Raw genomic sequence first — 15,145 nt, forward strand, 5'->3', positions numbered from 1 at the left:
TCCAGAAAGTCCGTTTTGTTTAGATGATTTATTTTTCAATAGAGTGAAAATAGGACAGCCGACGCGTTTTGTCCCTGCCGGGACTTCTTCAGGGCAAGAGATAAATCAATGTCCAGGATAAGGTGTGGAAACCAATTGGGTTGCAGACCGCTCTGTCAATCTTTATTTCCAATAAAAATAGTGAGTATCCACGTGGATGTTCATGAAACATTTCAATCATGAAGTGTCATATATACACACGGGGTCTTGGCATAAGTACTATAAACAAGCTATCAACGTTTAATAGGGGAAATGATTTGAAATCCAATTATCACGTGAGAATAAATATATGGTGCACCAACAATACGATGTGCACTAACATCTATGGATGACCAAGTGCCCCTTACAGCGGATAGCCTGACATCAACAGTAGTTATTCATGATTCCTCCTCCTTAGTTCTCGGAGAAGATGGAAAAAGCGGGAGATAACCGCCCAAACGAAAGGTCCCCTCATTCTGAATAACGCCTGATGGTCATTTCCATATTAGTAATGTCTTGTGCGTAATTTGAATCGTTTGGCATCCAAGCGTTTGTAAGGGGTACAATTGAGTTCTGGCTGAAGGCAGTGTGAGTTTCTGTCAGTGCCTGACAGGGGCAAATGGGTGCACAGATACGTGGTCATCCACTCCTTGGGCTTTCTGCAAAGCTCACAGAGCAATGGTAAAATATGTCATTCGCATTTGTGATCCTGTGCAAATGTGTGGGTAGGGTGGCATTTCACGCAAGTTTTTGTTTATATGTTTAAGTCACCTTAATTTGATACGCCCGCTCCTTTAAGGGCCACCCAACTTTTTCATCCCGCTTAACCGCTTAACCGCGGCGCGAATTCCGCCGCGGAGCGACTGTTTGAACGAGTGGGCGGGGCTGCGTCGGGCAACAGACGTGTGCAGCACTACTGAGTTAGTGCTTGCGGCGGCCGTTGGCCGATGCGTGCAGCAAACGGGTTAAAGCCCTAGCAACACCTTCCTGTGATAACTGTAGGCATATCGAGAGCCACGCTGGGGCACGTGTAGGTGCGTCTACAAACCACGGATAAAGAGAGGCCACAGTGGTTTCCACATGATAGCTGCGTGGGATTGTGGTCCAGTGGCGGATAGATTTAGTACGGACCACAGAAGGGGTGCCTGGATATCTTTGGGGTTCAGAGGGGCTGAAGAGGAAGATGTGAGACGTGGACAATCCGGGGTTTAAAGTGCAGGTGTGAAAGTGGGCTGAGGGGGAAATAAGTCTGGTGACCCCAGCACCAGGCGGCACAGTGAGAGGGAAGAGTAGAGAAAGTTCTACCTGCTGCAGAGTGCGTCTGAGGCCAGAAGGGCTGGGACTGATTCTTTCAATTTGGTGTCGCCAGGGGAGGGGAGGCAAGTACGCAGTTGATCCATTTGAGGCCAAGGACCATCGATACTTAAACAGACACTACTATGATGGCTGACGAGCTGGAACTAGACAAAGAAGCTCCCAAGGCCGAGATCATTAACATTTAAATATCCCACCGATACCCTGTCACCCACCAACTTTTGTAAACAGCAGCGCTACTAGAAAAGAGCCTAAATCGCTCTCTCACAAATGATTCTTAGTTCTCCTGAGAGGTAGCAGGAGTTCCTTCGATGATCAACTCATCCCCCCAGAGACTATGAAGCCCGGCCTGCGATGACTGCGTCGCCACGGGAGCACCCCACACCACATCGGTCGGGATTCCCGGGTGCTGTTTTCCAACACTGGGCTGTTCCGCCTCACCTCCACATGTTGTAAATTGGCAGCAATGGATTAGCATTACCAGAAGCCATCTTGTAATTAGAAGTTATCTTATCCGCTTTGTGAAAGCCATTTTGTATTTCTGGCAGCCATTTTGTTTTCCATGTGCTTGCCATGTACTCTGTCCTACCTTTCTGTTAACTGCTCTTGTAGTCTGCCTAGAGACAAACTATATTTAGCATCTCCCACCTTCGCACATGCCCAGAAGGGCCTAGCTAGTAGAATGCACCTGTTTCTCTAGTATAACTATCAGGCTATGTTTGCTGCTGTATGGAGAAGTAACTCTCCTCCCACTTTGTTGAGCAAGCAGATCTTGTATGCCCATCTTAGTCATTTTTGCATGCTTACATGAGCCAGGAATACCCCTGGGTCTTATGCTGAGTATGTAACCCTAAGCATATATAAGGCCTCTGTTTTCCGCACTCCTCAGACTGCCTCATTCAGTTGCTAAGGCTTCTGTGTGACATAGTCTCACTCATTTGAGGATAATAAAGAGTCTCTTTTATATTTCAGCTTCTGTGCCAATTTCTTCTTTGTGAGTTTAAAAGGACTAAGTATCAGTGGGACCCCTGAGAAGTTTTCTTTGTTCAACACACAGTAGTTTCTGCTGCATGCAGGCCACACCTGCTACCATCCGCCTCTCTACATAATCATACATGGAGTGACCTTTTATCTCTCTCCATGGAAATAGAAAAAGGGGACAACCTTTGTACAAAGAAGATAACAACCATCTTGGATTGATCATTAATTGGCATTTCCCTCATTATTTAGTCCAACCATTCACCGCAACAAGACGCAAATGCGCAACTAACCTCTCCTTCCATCGATTCATATAGAGACTGAACTCTCAGTCATTAACTATGCATCCGCTAAACCCCACCCGGAACTCTAAACTCACGCATTACGGACCCAACTCATGGTCTATAAAGTACCCAGAAAATCTGACCAGTAATGCTAAAAAGAACCTAAAGCAAAGTACCTTAAAACAGCACCCAGAAACACTTATAGTAGACAACTACCACACCTCGACTACTGGCAAGATGACAACTAACTTCATCTTTTACACAAATCTCCTGACTAAGTGGAAAAACACATTCCTTCTTCACTTTCAAGTCACCAAATCAGTAAATATTCCCTATGGCGAAAAAATCTCCACAACTGTCACCCCTAACCTTAAAGGGGAACTCATAATTTCCATCTTCAGAACAGGAAGCATTCTCATACAGGCCACTGACCCGCACTTCACCACCTTTGATCGGCACTTCCCAACATTACTCTCCTCTCTAACTCATCAGTACCATCAAACCCAATCTCCCCTATCCCCCCCGACAAAAAACCAGGAACCAACCTAATCTCCCTCGCCGGACGACCCACGCTACAACTCATGGAAATCCACCATCACTAATTATAATCTTACTACCCCTATCATCACACTCAGCCGTCAAACACCCTCTACAATGGCTTCAACCAATACCACCAGGGCCAGGAAACGCAGAGTTAATAAACACCGCAAGGCTGATCCTGAGCTAGGCAGATCGGACTCAAACAACAGTCTTTCTGTTACTGAACCCACTACAGGCACCCCCCCTCGACTTCAGGAGATCAAACTCTACCTCGCAAACTATCCTCAACTTCACTACTGTCCCTAATCATCTCCATATCCAATGTCACTGATAATCCCTTGGACACTGACCTCCCTCAAACCACTGCATACTCTCTCCCCCCGGACCCACCACCACATGCCCAAACCACCCCCACTTCTAACCACACTGTCAATCCCCTAGACACAGACTTCCTCCTAACCATTACTCACCCCCCTCCCTTGGACCCAAGACCCACAACACCTCCTCCTCCATCTTAACCAGAAGCAACAACAACCCGACTCCTCACGCCCAATCTATCCCTACTCCTAATCCCAATGATGCCACTCTACTAAACTTAACACAAGACCTTCCCAACCGGATTAAGCCATCTTGCTCACACACTCTGGGTAGCTACGCACCTTCCCCCATACAGCCTTTTCCATGGCCCCACTTGGCACCCCATGGCCCTCTAATCCTATGTGGAATCAGGCACATCGACCTAGCCGATCTCTCCGCCCCATTTCAGAACAAGAAGCAGATGATATCAACGACTCTTACCTCACAATAAACAAGAACACAGCCCCTTTTGCAATCCCAGTTTTAGTGAGCACTAATAGAATCCCTAGACATGTCATCTCGCCCATACCCCCTGCTCAATACACTTCTATACATACAGCACACACCAACACTGAGGCTCCCCAGCCTCTATCGTGCTCCTCAACCGTAGCTCAGCAGTACAACACGCCACAGATATTCGGAAGTTAAACTCGCGGAAGAAATAGACATCGCATTCCTCACAGAATCCTGGCTCAATTAGCATTCTAACCCCCATCCTAGACCTTCTCACCCCTCCAAGTTACAACATCATCAGACACGACAGACTGATCAAAACAGGTGGCGGCCTAGCTATTATTCATAAAGAAGGAATACAGTTTACCAGATTAAAATCCATAGAATACCTGCCCCTTGAGTACCTAGGTGTTGAACTTTCAGGCAAAGGCACCACGCCCATCAAATTTCAACCCATCTACCATCCTCCTGGTAAACATACCCTCTTCGCTGAAGAACTAAGGGGCATATTATCAAGGATAGGCGATACATTATCGCCGCTTTTATCGGCAGGAAACTGCCGATAAAGCGGCGATAATGGCCTTGATAATATGCTCTATGAATTCCAATCGAAGCCCATGTTAGATGTATTCACATCTAACATGGGCTTCGATTGGAATTCATAAAGCATATTATCAAGGCCATTATCGCCGCTTTATCGCCAGTTTCCTGCCGATAAAAGCGGCGATAATGTATCGCCTGTCCTTGATAATATGCCCCTAACCAACCTAATAACTTTCTTCTCCCTAACACACACGGAAGATGTGTTCCTGGGTGAACTCAATATCCACTGGAACAACCCACAAGACACCTCAACCCAGAACCTCTCCAACCTGCAATAAATTACCAACATCAAACAACTCTGCAATGAACCAACACACATCAAAGGAGCAACACTGGATACGTTCATCACCAAAAATGAGCTGGTCTCTTTGAAATCGATTTCTTTCATTGACTGGTCTGACCACCACCTCATACTGTTTAATATTGTCTTGCATGTCAGAAACAAACAAATACGACCTGACAAATCAAAGCACTGGACCAGGAACATCAAAGGAGTCCTCATAACTGAACTGGAATACAGGATTGAAGCCCATCTTCAACCCCAGCCTTCCACTATGATGGCCAATGACCTCACAGCCCACTTTAATTCCACAATGACAGAGGTGTTAGATCAAGTAGCACCACTCATACTCAAACATTTGAGATCTATCAAATCTATATCTTGGTTCAACGTGGATCTTACTAACGAAAGACGACAACTCAGACAATCGGAAAGGACTTGGAGACTAAACCCTTTGGGCCCGATTCACAGAACTAACTTAAGACAAAATCCTAAACTTACTACTTTTGGTATTCACAGAAGTTAGGATTTTGTCTTAAGTTTGTTTTAAGACAGACTTAAGACAGACTTAAGACAAAATCCTAACTTAAGTCTGTCTTAAATTTATTTTAAGACAAACTTAAGACAAAATCCTAACTTCTGTGAATACCATAAGTAGTAAGTTTAGGATTTTGTCTTAAGTTAGTTCTGTGAATCGGGCCCTTTGACCCTACACCTAGCACAATTTAAATCAACCCGGTTGACATTTAAGCATATAAAAACAATTTTTTAGAGAAAAGGCCAGTTTTTTCCGCAGCCAACTAGACCAGGCGAAGAATAGACATAGAGAACTCTTCAACATTGTTAAAAGTCAAACAAACAGCACCACCACAAAAACTAAAAGCCACCAAGGATCGATGCGAAGAATAACAATGGCTTTTAATTTTTTAAAATAATTAACCACTTGGCTGCTAAGGGTGCTCGATGAGCTCCATTGACTTTCCATTGAAATCAATGGAAAGTCCATGACGAGTTACCCTTGTCATTAGCGCTGAAGGGGTTAATACTTAAATAAAAGTGATTGTAATTTATAATGGCAATAGCTTAAACTTTTGTAAATAACTTTTGTGAAGATTATGTTCAGTGTGGATGTATGACATTACAACGCATGCTTTTACCACGCATGCCTTTACAACGCGGTATTTACAACGCATGCCTTTACAACGCATAGCGCTTTGGGGTGCTGGATAGTGAATAGTTTAATTTACTATTGCAACTCCAGTCCCCGTGGATAGTAGGGAAGGTGTTGGATAGTAAATTATTCCCTATCCTAGAGCGCCCCCCAGCGCAATGTGTTTTAATGGTTTGCGTTGTAAAAGTTGCGTCGTAAAGGCACTGCGTTGTAAAAGTTGCATTGTAAAGGATGTTTCCCGTTCAGTGTATGTTATTGTGACGAAAATCCAAGAACAGAAGTGAAATATTAACATCTTTTTGTGACATTTGTAATAAAGCTTGAAACATTGAGAGAACATATTTGAACCAGTTGTTGTTGAATGGTTGCACAGATTGATGCTGTGATGGCGCGGAGTGATGTTGTGGTGGCGACGAGTGATGCTGTGGCGTTCAGTGATGCTGTGGTAGTGCATAGTGATGTTGTGGTGCCCCTGAGTGATGCTGTGGTGGCCCTCAGTGATGCTGTGGAGGCCCTGAGTGATGCTGTGGAGGCCCTGAGTGATGCTGTGGTGGCCCTGAGTGATGCTGTGGAGGCCGTGAGTGATGCTGTGGAGGCCCTGAGTGATGCTGTGGAGTCCCTGAGTGATGATGTGGAGGCTCTGAGTGATGCTGTGGAGGCCCTGAGTGATGCAGTGGTGGCGCATAATGATGCTGTGGTAGCGCATAGTGATGCTGTGGTGTTCCAAAGTGATGCTGTAGTGTTCCAGAGTGATCCTGTGGTGGTGCTGAGTGATGCTGTGGTGGTGCTGAGTGATGCTGTGGTGGTGCTGAGTGATGCTGGGGTGGCGCTGAGTGATGCTGGGGTTGCGCTGAGTGAATCTGGGGGGGCGCTGAGTGATGCTGGTGTGGCGCTGAATGCTGCTGGGGTAGCGCTGAGTGATGCTGGGGTAGCGCTGAGTGATGCTGGGGTAGCGCTGAGTGATGCTGGGGTAGCGCTGAGTGATGCTGGAGTTGCGCTGAGTGATGCTGGGGTAGCGCTGAGTGATGCTGGGGTAACGCTGAGTGATGCTGGGGTAGCGCTGAGTGATGCTGGGGTAGCGCTGAGTGATGATGTGGTGGTGCTGAGTGATGCTGGAGTGGTGCTGAGTGATGCTGGGGTGGCGCTGAGTGATGTTGGAGGGGCTCTGAATGATGCTGTGGTGGTGCTTAGTGGTGCTATGGTGGCGCTGAGTGATGCTGTGGTGGTGCTGAGTGATGCTGTGGTGGTGCTGAGTGGTGCTGTGGTGGTGCTGAGTGGTGCTGTGGTGGTGCTGAGTGGTGCTGTGGTGGTGCTGAGTGATGCTGTGGTGGTGCTGAGTGGTGCTGTGGTGGTGCTGAGTGATAATGTGGTGGTGCTGAGTGATAATGTGGTGGTGCTGAGTGGTGCTGTGGTGGTGCTGAGTGGTGCTGTGGTGGTGCTGAGTGGTGCTGTGGTGGTGCTGAGTGATAATGTGGTGGTGCTGAGTGATGCTGGGGTAGCGCTGAGTGATAATGTGGTGATGCTAAGTGGTGCTGTGGTGGTGCTGAGTGATGCTGGGGTGGTTCTGAGTGATGCTGTGGTGGTGCTGAGTGATGCTGTGGTGATGTGGTGATGCTGAGTGATGCTGTGGTGGCGCTGAGCGATGCTGGGGTGGCGCTGAGTGATGCTGTGGTGGTGCTGAGTGATGCTGTGGTGATGTGGTGATGCTGAGTGATGCTGTGGTGGCGCTGAGCGATGCTGGGGTGGCGCTGAGTGATGCTGTGATGGCGCTGAGTGATGCTGGGGTGGTGCTGCGTGATGATGTGGTGGCACTGAGTGATGCTGTGGTGGTGCTGAGTGATGCTGGGGTGGTGCTGAGTGATGCTGTGGTGGTGCTGAGTGATGCTGTGGTGGTGCTGAGTTGTGCTGTGGTGGTGGTGAGTGATGCTGTGGTGGTGCTGAGTGGTGCCGTGGTGGTGCTGAGTGATGCTGTGGTGGTGCTGTGTGGTGCTGTGGTGGTGCTGAGTGGTGCTGTGGTGTGGCTGAGTGGTGCTGTGATGGTGCTGAGTGATAATGTGGTGGTGCAGAGTGATAATGTGGTGGTGCTGAGTGGTGCTGTGGTGGTGCTGAGTGGTGCTGTGGTAGTGCTGCGTGATGCTGTGGGGTGCTGAGTGGTGCTGTGGTGGTGCTGAGTGATAATGTGGTGGTGCTGAGTGATAATGTGGTGGTGCTGAGTGATGCTGGGGTAGCGCTGAGTGATGATGTGGTGCTGCTGAGTGGTGCTGTGGTGGTGCTGAGTGATGCTGGGGTGGTGCTGAGTGGTGCTGTGGTGGTGCTGAGTGATGCTGTGGTGGTGCTGAGTGGTGCTGTGGTGGTGCTGAGTGATAATGTGTTGGTGCTGAGTGATAATGTGGTGGTGCTGAGTGATGCTGGGGTAGCGCTGAGTGATGCTGGGGTAACAGGGTTGTGGAGCATGATGAGGAACCAGCGGTGGCCGGCACAGGTAAGCTCGGTGGGGCTTTGGGGCGTGGCAGGGGGAAGCCGACAGACAACGGACTAGGTATTATTTATTTATTTATTTAATTATACCTTTTCCGTCGTCCATCCCCCCGCAACCACTGCATTTACCTGTGCCAGCCGCCGCTATGAGGAACAGCGGTAGATATATGGGTGGAAACTAGCAGGAGTGGGCAAAGAGGACTTTTCTTGTAAACCAGTCCCTCGTGCAGTTCAATGCAAACACTGCATTTGTGGTGGAACGATACACAATTACAGCCAGTAGCTTCAGATGGGGGAGATTCACCCATCTAGGCTGAGTCAAGCAGCAAATGACAAAGTCTTCTGACAATGGCTAAAAGGGGCTGCTGAAAAAAAGGCATTGGTTGAAAGGGGCACGCCTAACACCTTCTCTAAGTGTGCTGTAAACAACAGGTTCTTTTGACAGCTGTGCTGAAAACCCCCATACCTAAAGATGAGAACAAAGAAGGTCCATGGAAGAAGAAAACTGAATAAAATTAGCGAGCAGAAGAAAAAGATTAACACAATGAAAAGCAGTGTAAGAAAAAAGGTGAATGAACGAGAGTTAGAAGCCAAGAGAACAAAAAGAATGCAAACACTAATATGAAAGGAAAAAATTAAAACATAAAAGAAAGAAATACAAAAGGAGAGACAGAAAGAAAAATTAAGAGAAAGAGGAAAGAGACAACAAGGGATAGAAAGAGAAAAAGCAAGAAAGAAAGAAAAATATCAAATGAAAAAGTAGAAAATAAACAGAGGAAAGCTCATCAATAGTTTCCTTTGGCTTTCAGAGTTAACTTGACTTTTTCATTTCTTAAAAACTCAAATATCTGAAAACACTCTTTAATCACCTGTGAGTGAGAAGAAATGTCCACACCAGACAGCAGCCAAGCAACTAGTTCAACATTATGAGGCGTGCAGATTTGTTGCTGTTCTCATTCCCTGCCCTAATATCAACAGCACAGACTGGCGAAGAGAACAAGGAGGCATTGAGAGAGGCCTCGTGGCAACCCTGGTGAGGAAGGGTGATGGACTGGAGCTTAGGACGAGACAGCTAAGAGAGATATGATCCACGTCAGTCCTGAAACAGCGGCCAGGAAGAAATATCATCACGATGCAAAGCAACTGCCACAACAAATTATCAGAATCCGTAAAGACACAAAAGCCAGAAATAAATATCATCTAGAACTGCTGCGATGCTGCTGAATCCATGAGCAAAATATTAGTAGGACAAAGCAGCCATGATTAAATATCATAATCCAAAATCATGAGCAACCTTAACAACTATCAAAAAATCAATCACGATGCACCAGTCAAGAAATATCAGAATTCGCCGCCACAGAACAGCCATGAATAATTATCAGAAGATGTAAAGACATAGCATCCTCAGAAAACTTTCCATGAGAATCAATCTTGATACAGCAGCCACAGAGAAATGTCATCAGAAATGTCATCAAGCGCAAAAGACAGGCAAGATACTTAAAAGCGGCCGCCAAATTAAATGAAAAGCGGCCGTGAAATGAAATTAAAAGCGGCCGGGAAATGCTCTCGGCATTGCGGGGGCGGGGGGCGCATTCCTTTGCAGTGTGAAGCAGGGGGCGGGGAGCGATCCCTTTGAAGTGAAGCTCTCGGCATTGCTATGGCGGGTCTGATGCAATGATACGAGGGAGGCGGCTCGGGGAGCAAATGGCAAGCGCGTGCACGGGCACATTCACTCGGTGCAATCCGCCTGGTTTAGCTTTCCTGGATCCAACTCTATAGTCTCGACATCTGCAATGCGCAAGCGCATTGGCAGAGGTCGAGACCTAAAAATGACGCTAATTGGTCGAACTTCGAACTCATGTCGGAAATCGAAGTCTTCAATATAATTGCAAGCTAAAAGCCTACTTACCACACTATGGACCCCTCCCATCCACAATAGTAAAAAAACTCAACCACATCATTGCCCCTTTCTGGCCAAAAATCATCAACTCCTCTCTCACATCAGGTTGTGTCCCAGACTCCCTTCAGCTAGGACAAATCACACCTATACTCAAGAAAACAGGGACTGACCACAACGAGCTCAACAACCTCAGACCTATCTCCAACCTTCCGTTCCTAGCTAAAACACTGGATTCTCCAACAACCCAACAAACATATTGATGTCTTGAACCTCCTCGACACCTTTCAATTGGGTTTCAGGAAAGGTTGTAGCACCGAAACAGTGATGCTCAATATTGCAAACGATATCCACAGAGCCTTGGATGAAGGTGAACCTGTCTCCTCATCCTTATTGACTTACAGGCGGCATTCAACACAATAAACCATCTAGTGTTACTTGAGACTCTGAAGACGTGCTCTGGCATTAATGGCACAGTACTAGAATGGTTCACTTCCTTCCTTCAGCACCGGTCGCAACAGATTAAAATTAACTCCTGCCTCTCTATACCAACACGAGTCAAACTTGGAGTCCCACATGGATCGAGCCTCTCACCATCCCTCTTCAATCTCTTCATGGAACCCCTGGCAATTATTCCGAAACAAGCAGGGGTTCAATACCACCTACATACAGATGACACACAAAAATACTACAAAGTCAAATCACCCAGCGACGTCCCACACATCAATGTCACGCTAACCAAGATCCAAACCTGGTTTATCGCAAACCACTTAAAACTGAACCCGGACAAAAAAAGGAATTAATACTGTTCTCTCCAAAAAGTAACCAACGACCAATTCAAGACTTGCTCAAAGAGCTTGGTGCTCTAAACTGCTACCTCGTCCTATCCGTCTCTGTAAAGTCACCAGACATTACCCTGGATAAGAACTTGTCAAAGAAGGACCACATCAAGAACTCTGCAAAAGGTGAGCTTTACTCTCTTAAACACCTCAAGAAAAGTAAACCTTTCATTCCCCAAGATGATCTCAAGACAATAGTACAATCACTAGTCCTTTCTAAACTGGACTATGGGAACGCAGTGGCGTAACGATACTTGAGGGGGCCCCCCTGCAAACTACATGGAAGGGGTCCCCCTCCCATTCTCCGTGCCAGTCTAGAGCTCTCAGGCCAGCGACCAGCCATACTGCAAGGGATGCGGGGCTATTGTTACGCCACTGTCACCAATCCAGCCGTTGTAAGTAACACTGGATGGTGGAGTTAAAGGTTGGGCTTAGTCTGCCAGCAGGCTATCATAGGTGGTGGTTCATTCATTACAGGGTCCCTGCCATCGTTAGACCGGGGATATTTGCCCATTTTTAGGTGGGTTTCCTGAGGCAGACTCCTGTCATGATATACAACATCGGGCCCACTCACCGTTCAGTTTTGACAAAAGTGCATCCACTGCTCCTTCTTGTTTCCATCTTAAAACATTAGACAATGCGACAATGCAGTATTTCAAAAGCTGATGTAATTACAAAGAGCACATTTTGATAATACATTTTTGCTAGTAGACAATAGCAATCTTAAGAGGCATTCCATAGCTTCATTCCATCACACACTCTCTCTCTCTCTCTCTCTCTCTCTCTCTCTCTCTCTCTCTCTCTCAGTCTCTCTCTCTCTCTCAGTGAGTCAGTCTCTCTCTCTCTGTCACTGTCATTCAGTCTCTCTCAGTCAGTCAGTCTGTCAGTCAGTCAGTCTGTCAGTCTCTCTCTCTCTCTCTCTCTCTGTCAGTCTGTCAGTCAGTCGGTCTCCCTCTCTCAATCAGTCAGTCTCTCTCTCTCTCAGTCAGTTTCTCAGCCATTCAGTCTCTCGGTCAGTCAGTATTCAGCCTCTGAGTCAGCCAGTCTCTACTCTCTCTCCAATCTTCTCTCTCTCTCTCTCCATCCTCTCTCTCAACTTTGCCCACTCTATCTCCACTGTCTCTCTCTCTCCACTCTCTCTCCACTGTCTCTCCACTGTCTCTCTCTCCACTGTCTCTCTCTCCACTTTCTCTCTCTCTACTCTCTCTCCTCTCTCTCTCTCCACTCTCTGTCCACTGTCCCCATCCACTGTCTCCCTCCACTTTCTCTCTTCTCTCTTTCTCCCTTCTCTCTCTACTCTCTCTCCACTCTCTCTCTCCACTCTCTCTCTCCACTCTCTCTCCACTCCCTCTTCTCTCTCTCTCCACTCTCTCTCCACTCTCTCTCCACTCTCTCTCCTCACTCTCTCCACTCTCTCTCCACTCTCTCTCCACTCTCTCTCCACTCTCTCTCCACTCTCTCTCTCCACACTCTCTGTCTCTCTCCACTCTTTATCTCCACTCTCTCTCCACTCCCTCTCCTCACTCTCTCCACTCTCTCTCCACCCTCTCTCTCCACTCTCTCTCCACTCTCTCTCTCTCCACTCACTCTCTCTCTCCACTCACTCTCTTTCTCTCCACTCTCCCTCTTCTCTCTCTCTCTCTCTACTCTCTCTCCACTCCCTCTCTCTCCAATCTCTCCACTCTCTCTCCACTCTCGCCACTCTCTCTCTCCACTCTCTCTCTCCACTGTCTCCCTCCACTGTCTCTCTCCACTCTCTCTCTCTCCACTCTCTCTCTCTCCACTCTCTCTCGCTCACTCTCTCCACTGTCCCTCCATGCTCTCTCCACTCTCTCTCTCTCCACTGTCTAGCTCCACTCTCTCTCCACTCCCTCTCTCTCTACTCCCTCTCCACTCTGTCTCTCTCCACTGTCTCTCTCCACTGTCTCTCCCCACTGTCTCTCCACTCTCTCTACTCTCTCTCCACTCTCTCTCCACTCTCTCTCCACTCTCTCCACTCTCCCTCTCCACTTTCTCTCCACTCTCTCCCTCCACTCTTTCTCCACTCTCTCTCCACTCTCTCTCTATTCTCTCTCTCTACTCTCTCTCTCTACTCTCTCTCCCCACTCTCTCTCTCCACTCTCTCTCCACTGTCTCCCTCCACTCTCTCTCTCCACTCTCTCTCCACTCTCTCTGTCTCCACTCTCTCTCTCCACCCTCTCTCTCTCTCTACTCTCTCTCTCTACTCTCTCTCTCTACTCTCTCTCTCTACTCTCTCTCTCTCCACTGGCTCTCTACCCACTGGCTCTCTCGCCACTCTCTCTCTCACTTTACTCTCTGTCCACTCTCTCCCACTCTCTCTCACAAAGTAGTGTGCGTTGCCATGGGAGTCCGCAGAAATGTTTCCAGGGGCGGCACATTTTTAACTTCATCACCATCCCCTTGCACCCTTCTTCCCTCTGCCTTGCACCCTTCTCGCCCTCCCGCTTGCACCCTTCTCCCCCTCCCCCTTGCACCCTTCTCCCCCTCCGCCTTGCACCCTTTTCTACCTTGCACCATTCTCTCCTCTGCCTTGCACCATTCTCCCCTCTACCGTGCACCCTTCTACCCTCTGCCTTGCACCATTCTCCCCTCTGCCTTGCACCCTTCTCCCCTCTGCCTTGCACCCTTCTCCCCTCCGCCTTGCACCCTTCTCCTCTCTGCCTTGCCCCCTTCTCTCCTCTGCCTTGCACCCTTCTCTCCTTTGCCTTGCACCCTTCTCCCCCTCCGCCTTGCACCCTTCTCCCCTCTGCCTTGCACCCTTCTCCCCTCCGCCTTGCACCCTTCTCCCCTCTGCCTTGCACCCTTCTCCCCTCCGCCTTGCACCCTTCTCCTCTCTGCCTTGCCCCCTTCTCTCCTCTGCCTTGCACCCTTCTCTCCTTTGCCTTGCACCCTTCTCCCCCTCCGCCTTGCACCCTTCTCTACCTTGCACCCTTCTCTCCTCTGCCTTGCACCCTTCTCCCCACTGCCTTCCACCCTTCTCCTCTCTACCTTGCACCCTTCTCCCCTCTGCCTTGCACCCTTCTCCCCTCTGCCTTGCACCCTTCTCCTCTCTGCCTTGAACCCTTCTCCCCTCTGCCTTGCACCCTTCCCTACCTTACACCCTTCTCCCCTCTGCCTTGCACCCTTCTCCCCTCTGCCTTGCACCCTTCTCCTCTCTGCCTTGAACCCTTCTCCCCTCTGCCTTGCACCCTTCCCTACCTTGCACCCTTCTCCCCTCTGCCTTGCACCCTTCTCCCCTCTGCCTTGCACCCTACTCCACCCCTGCCTTGCACCCTTTTCCATCTTGCATCATTCTCCGGACATTTTTATTTCTGCCTGAAATCTGGTCGCACAAGGAACTCTGCATCAAATGCTTTTACATCCTAAGTTATTGCTAAACACAGCGCCCCACCTTCCAGGTTGGCGCCCAGGGCGGCCGCACTGGTCGCACTGACCGAAAACCAGTCCTGACCTTTAAAAGAGAGTTGAAATATTTTCTGTTCCAACGTCACTTCCTCTGGGGACCCGTTTCAAAATTCCGGGTTCTTTCCACAATGTACTTATTCTACAGGTACTACATCTGTTGGGAGGAACACTCTGCATTTCTGTATATAAATAGCTTTTCTTGCCAGTTATATATATACTTTTTGTACAATTCATACAATTAATTCGCTTTGTAATGCCTTTGTATATTCAGCATACATTTTCCTCTCTTATAAAAGCGCTCTGCCACTCGCTGCGTTAAGTCCACGTTATAAAATCGCAAATAAATGAATATATCTGACTGAGAATACAGTCAAAGTAGTTGCCTGCCAGTGGCGGTGGAATTGAATCAAGTTCCTGAGGGATGTGTGTGTGTGTGGGGGGGGGGGGGGGGTCCTTGCACTGAAGAGCTGGCGATAAAGCCTGCATTACTCTCTGATTGGAGTGAGT

This window comes from Lissotriton helveticus, chromosome 11 (assembly GCF_964261635.1).
Source record: "Lissotriton helveticus chromosome 11, aLisHel1.1, whole genome shotgun sequence".
Classification (NCBI taxonomy): Eukaryota; Metazoa; Chordata; class Amphibia; order Caudata; family Salamandridae; genus Lissotriton; species Lissotriton helveticus.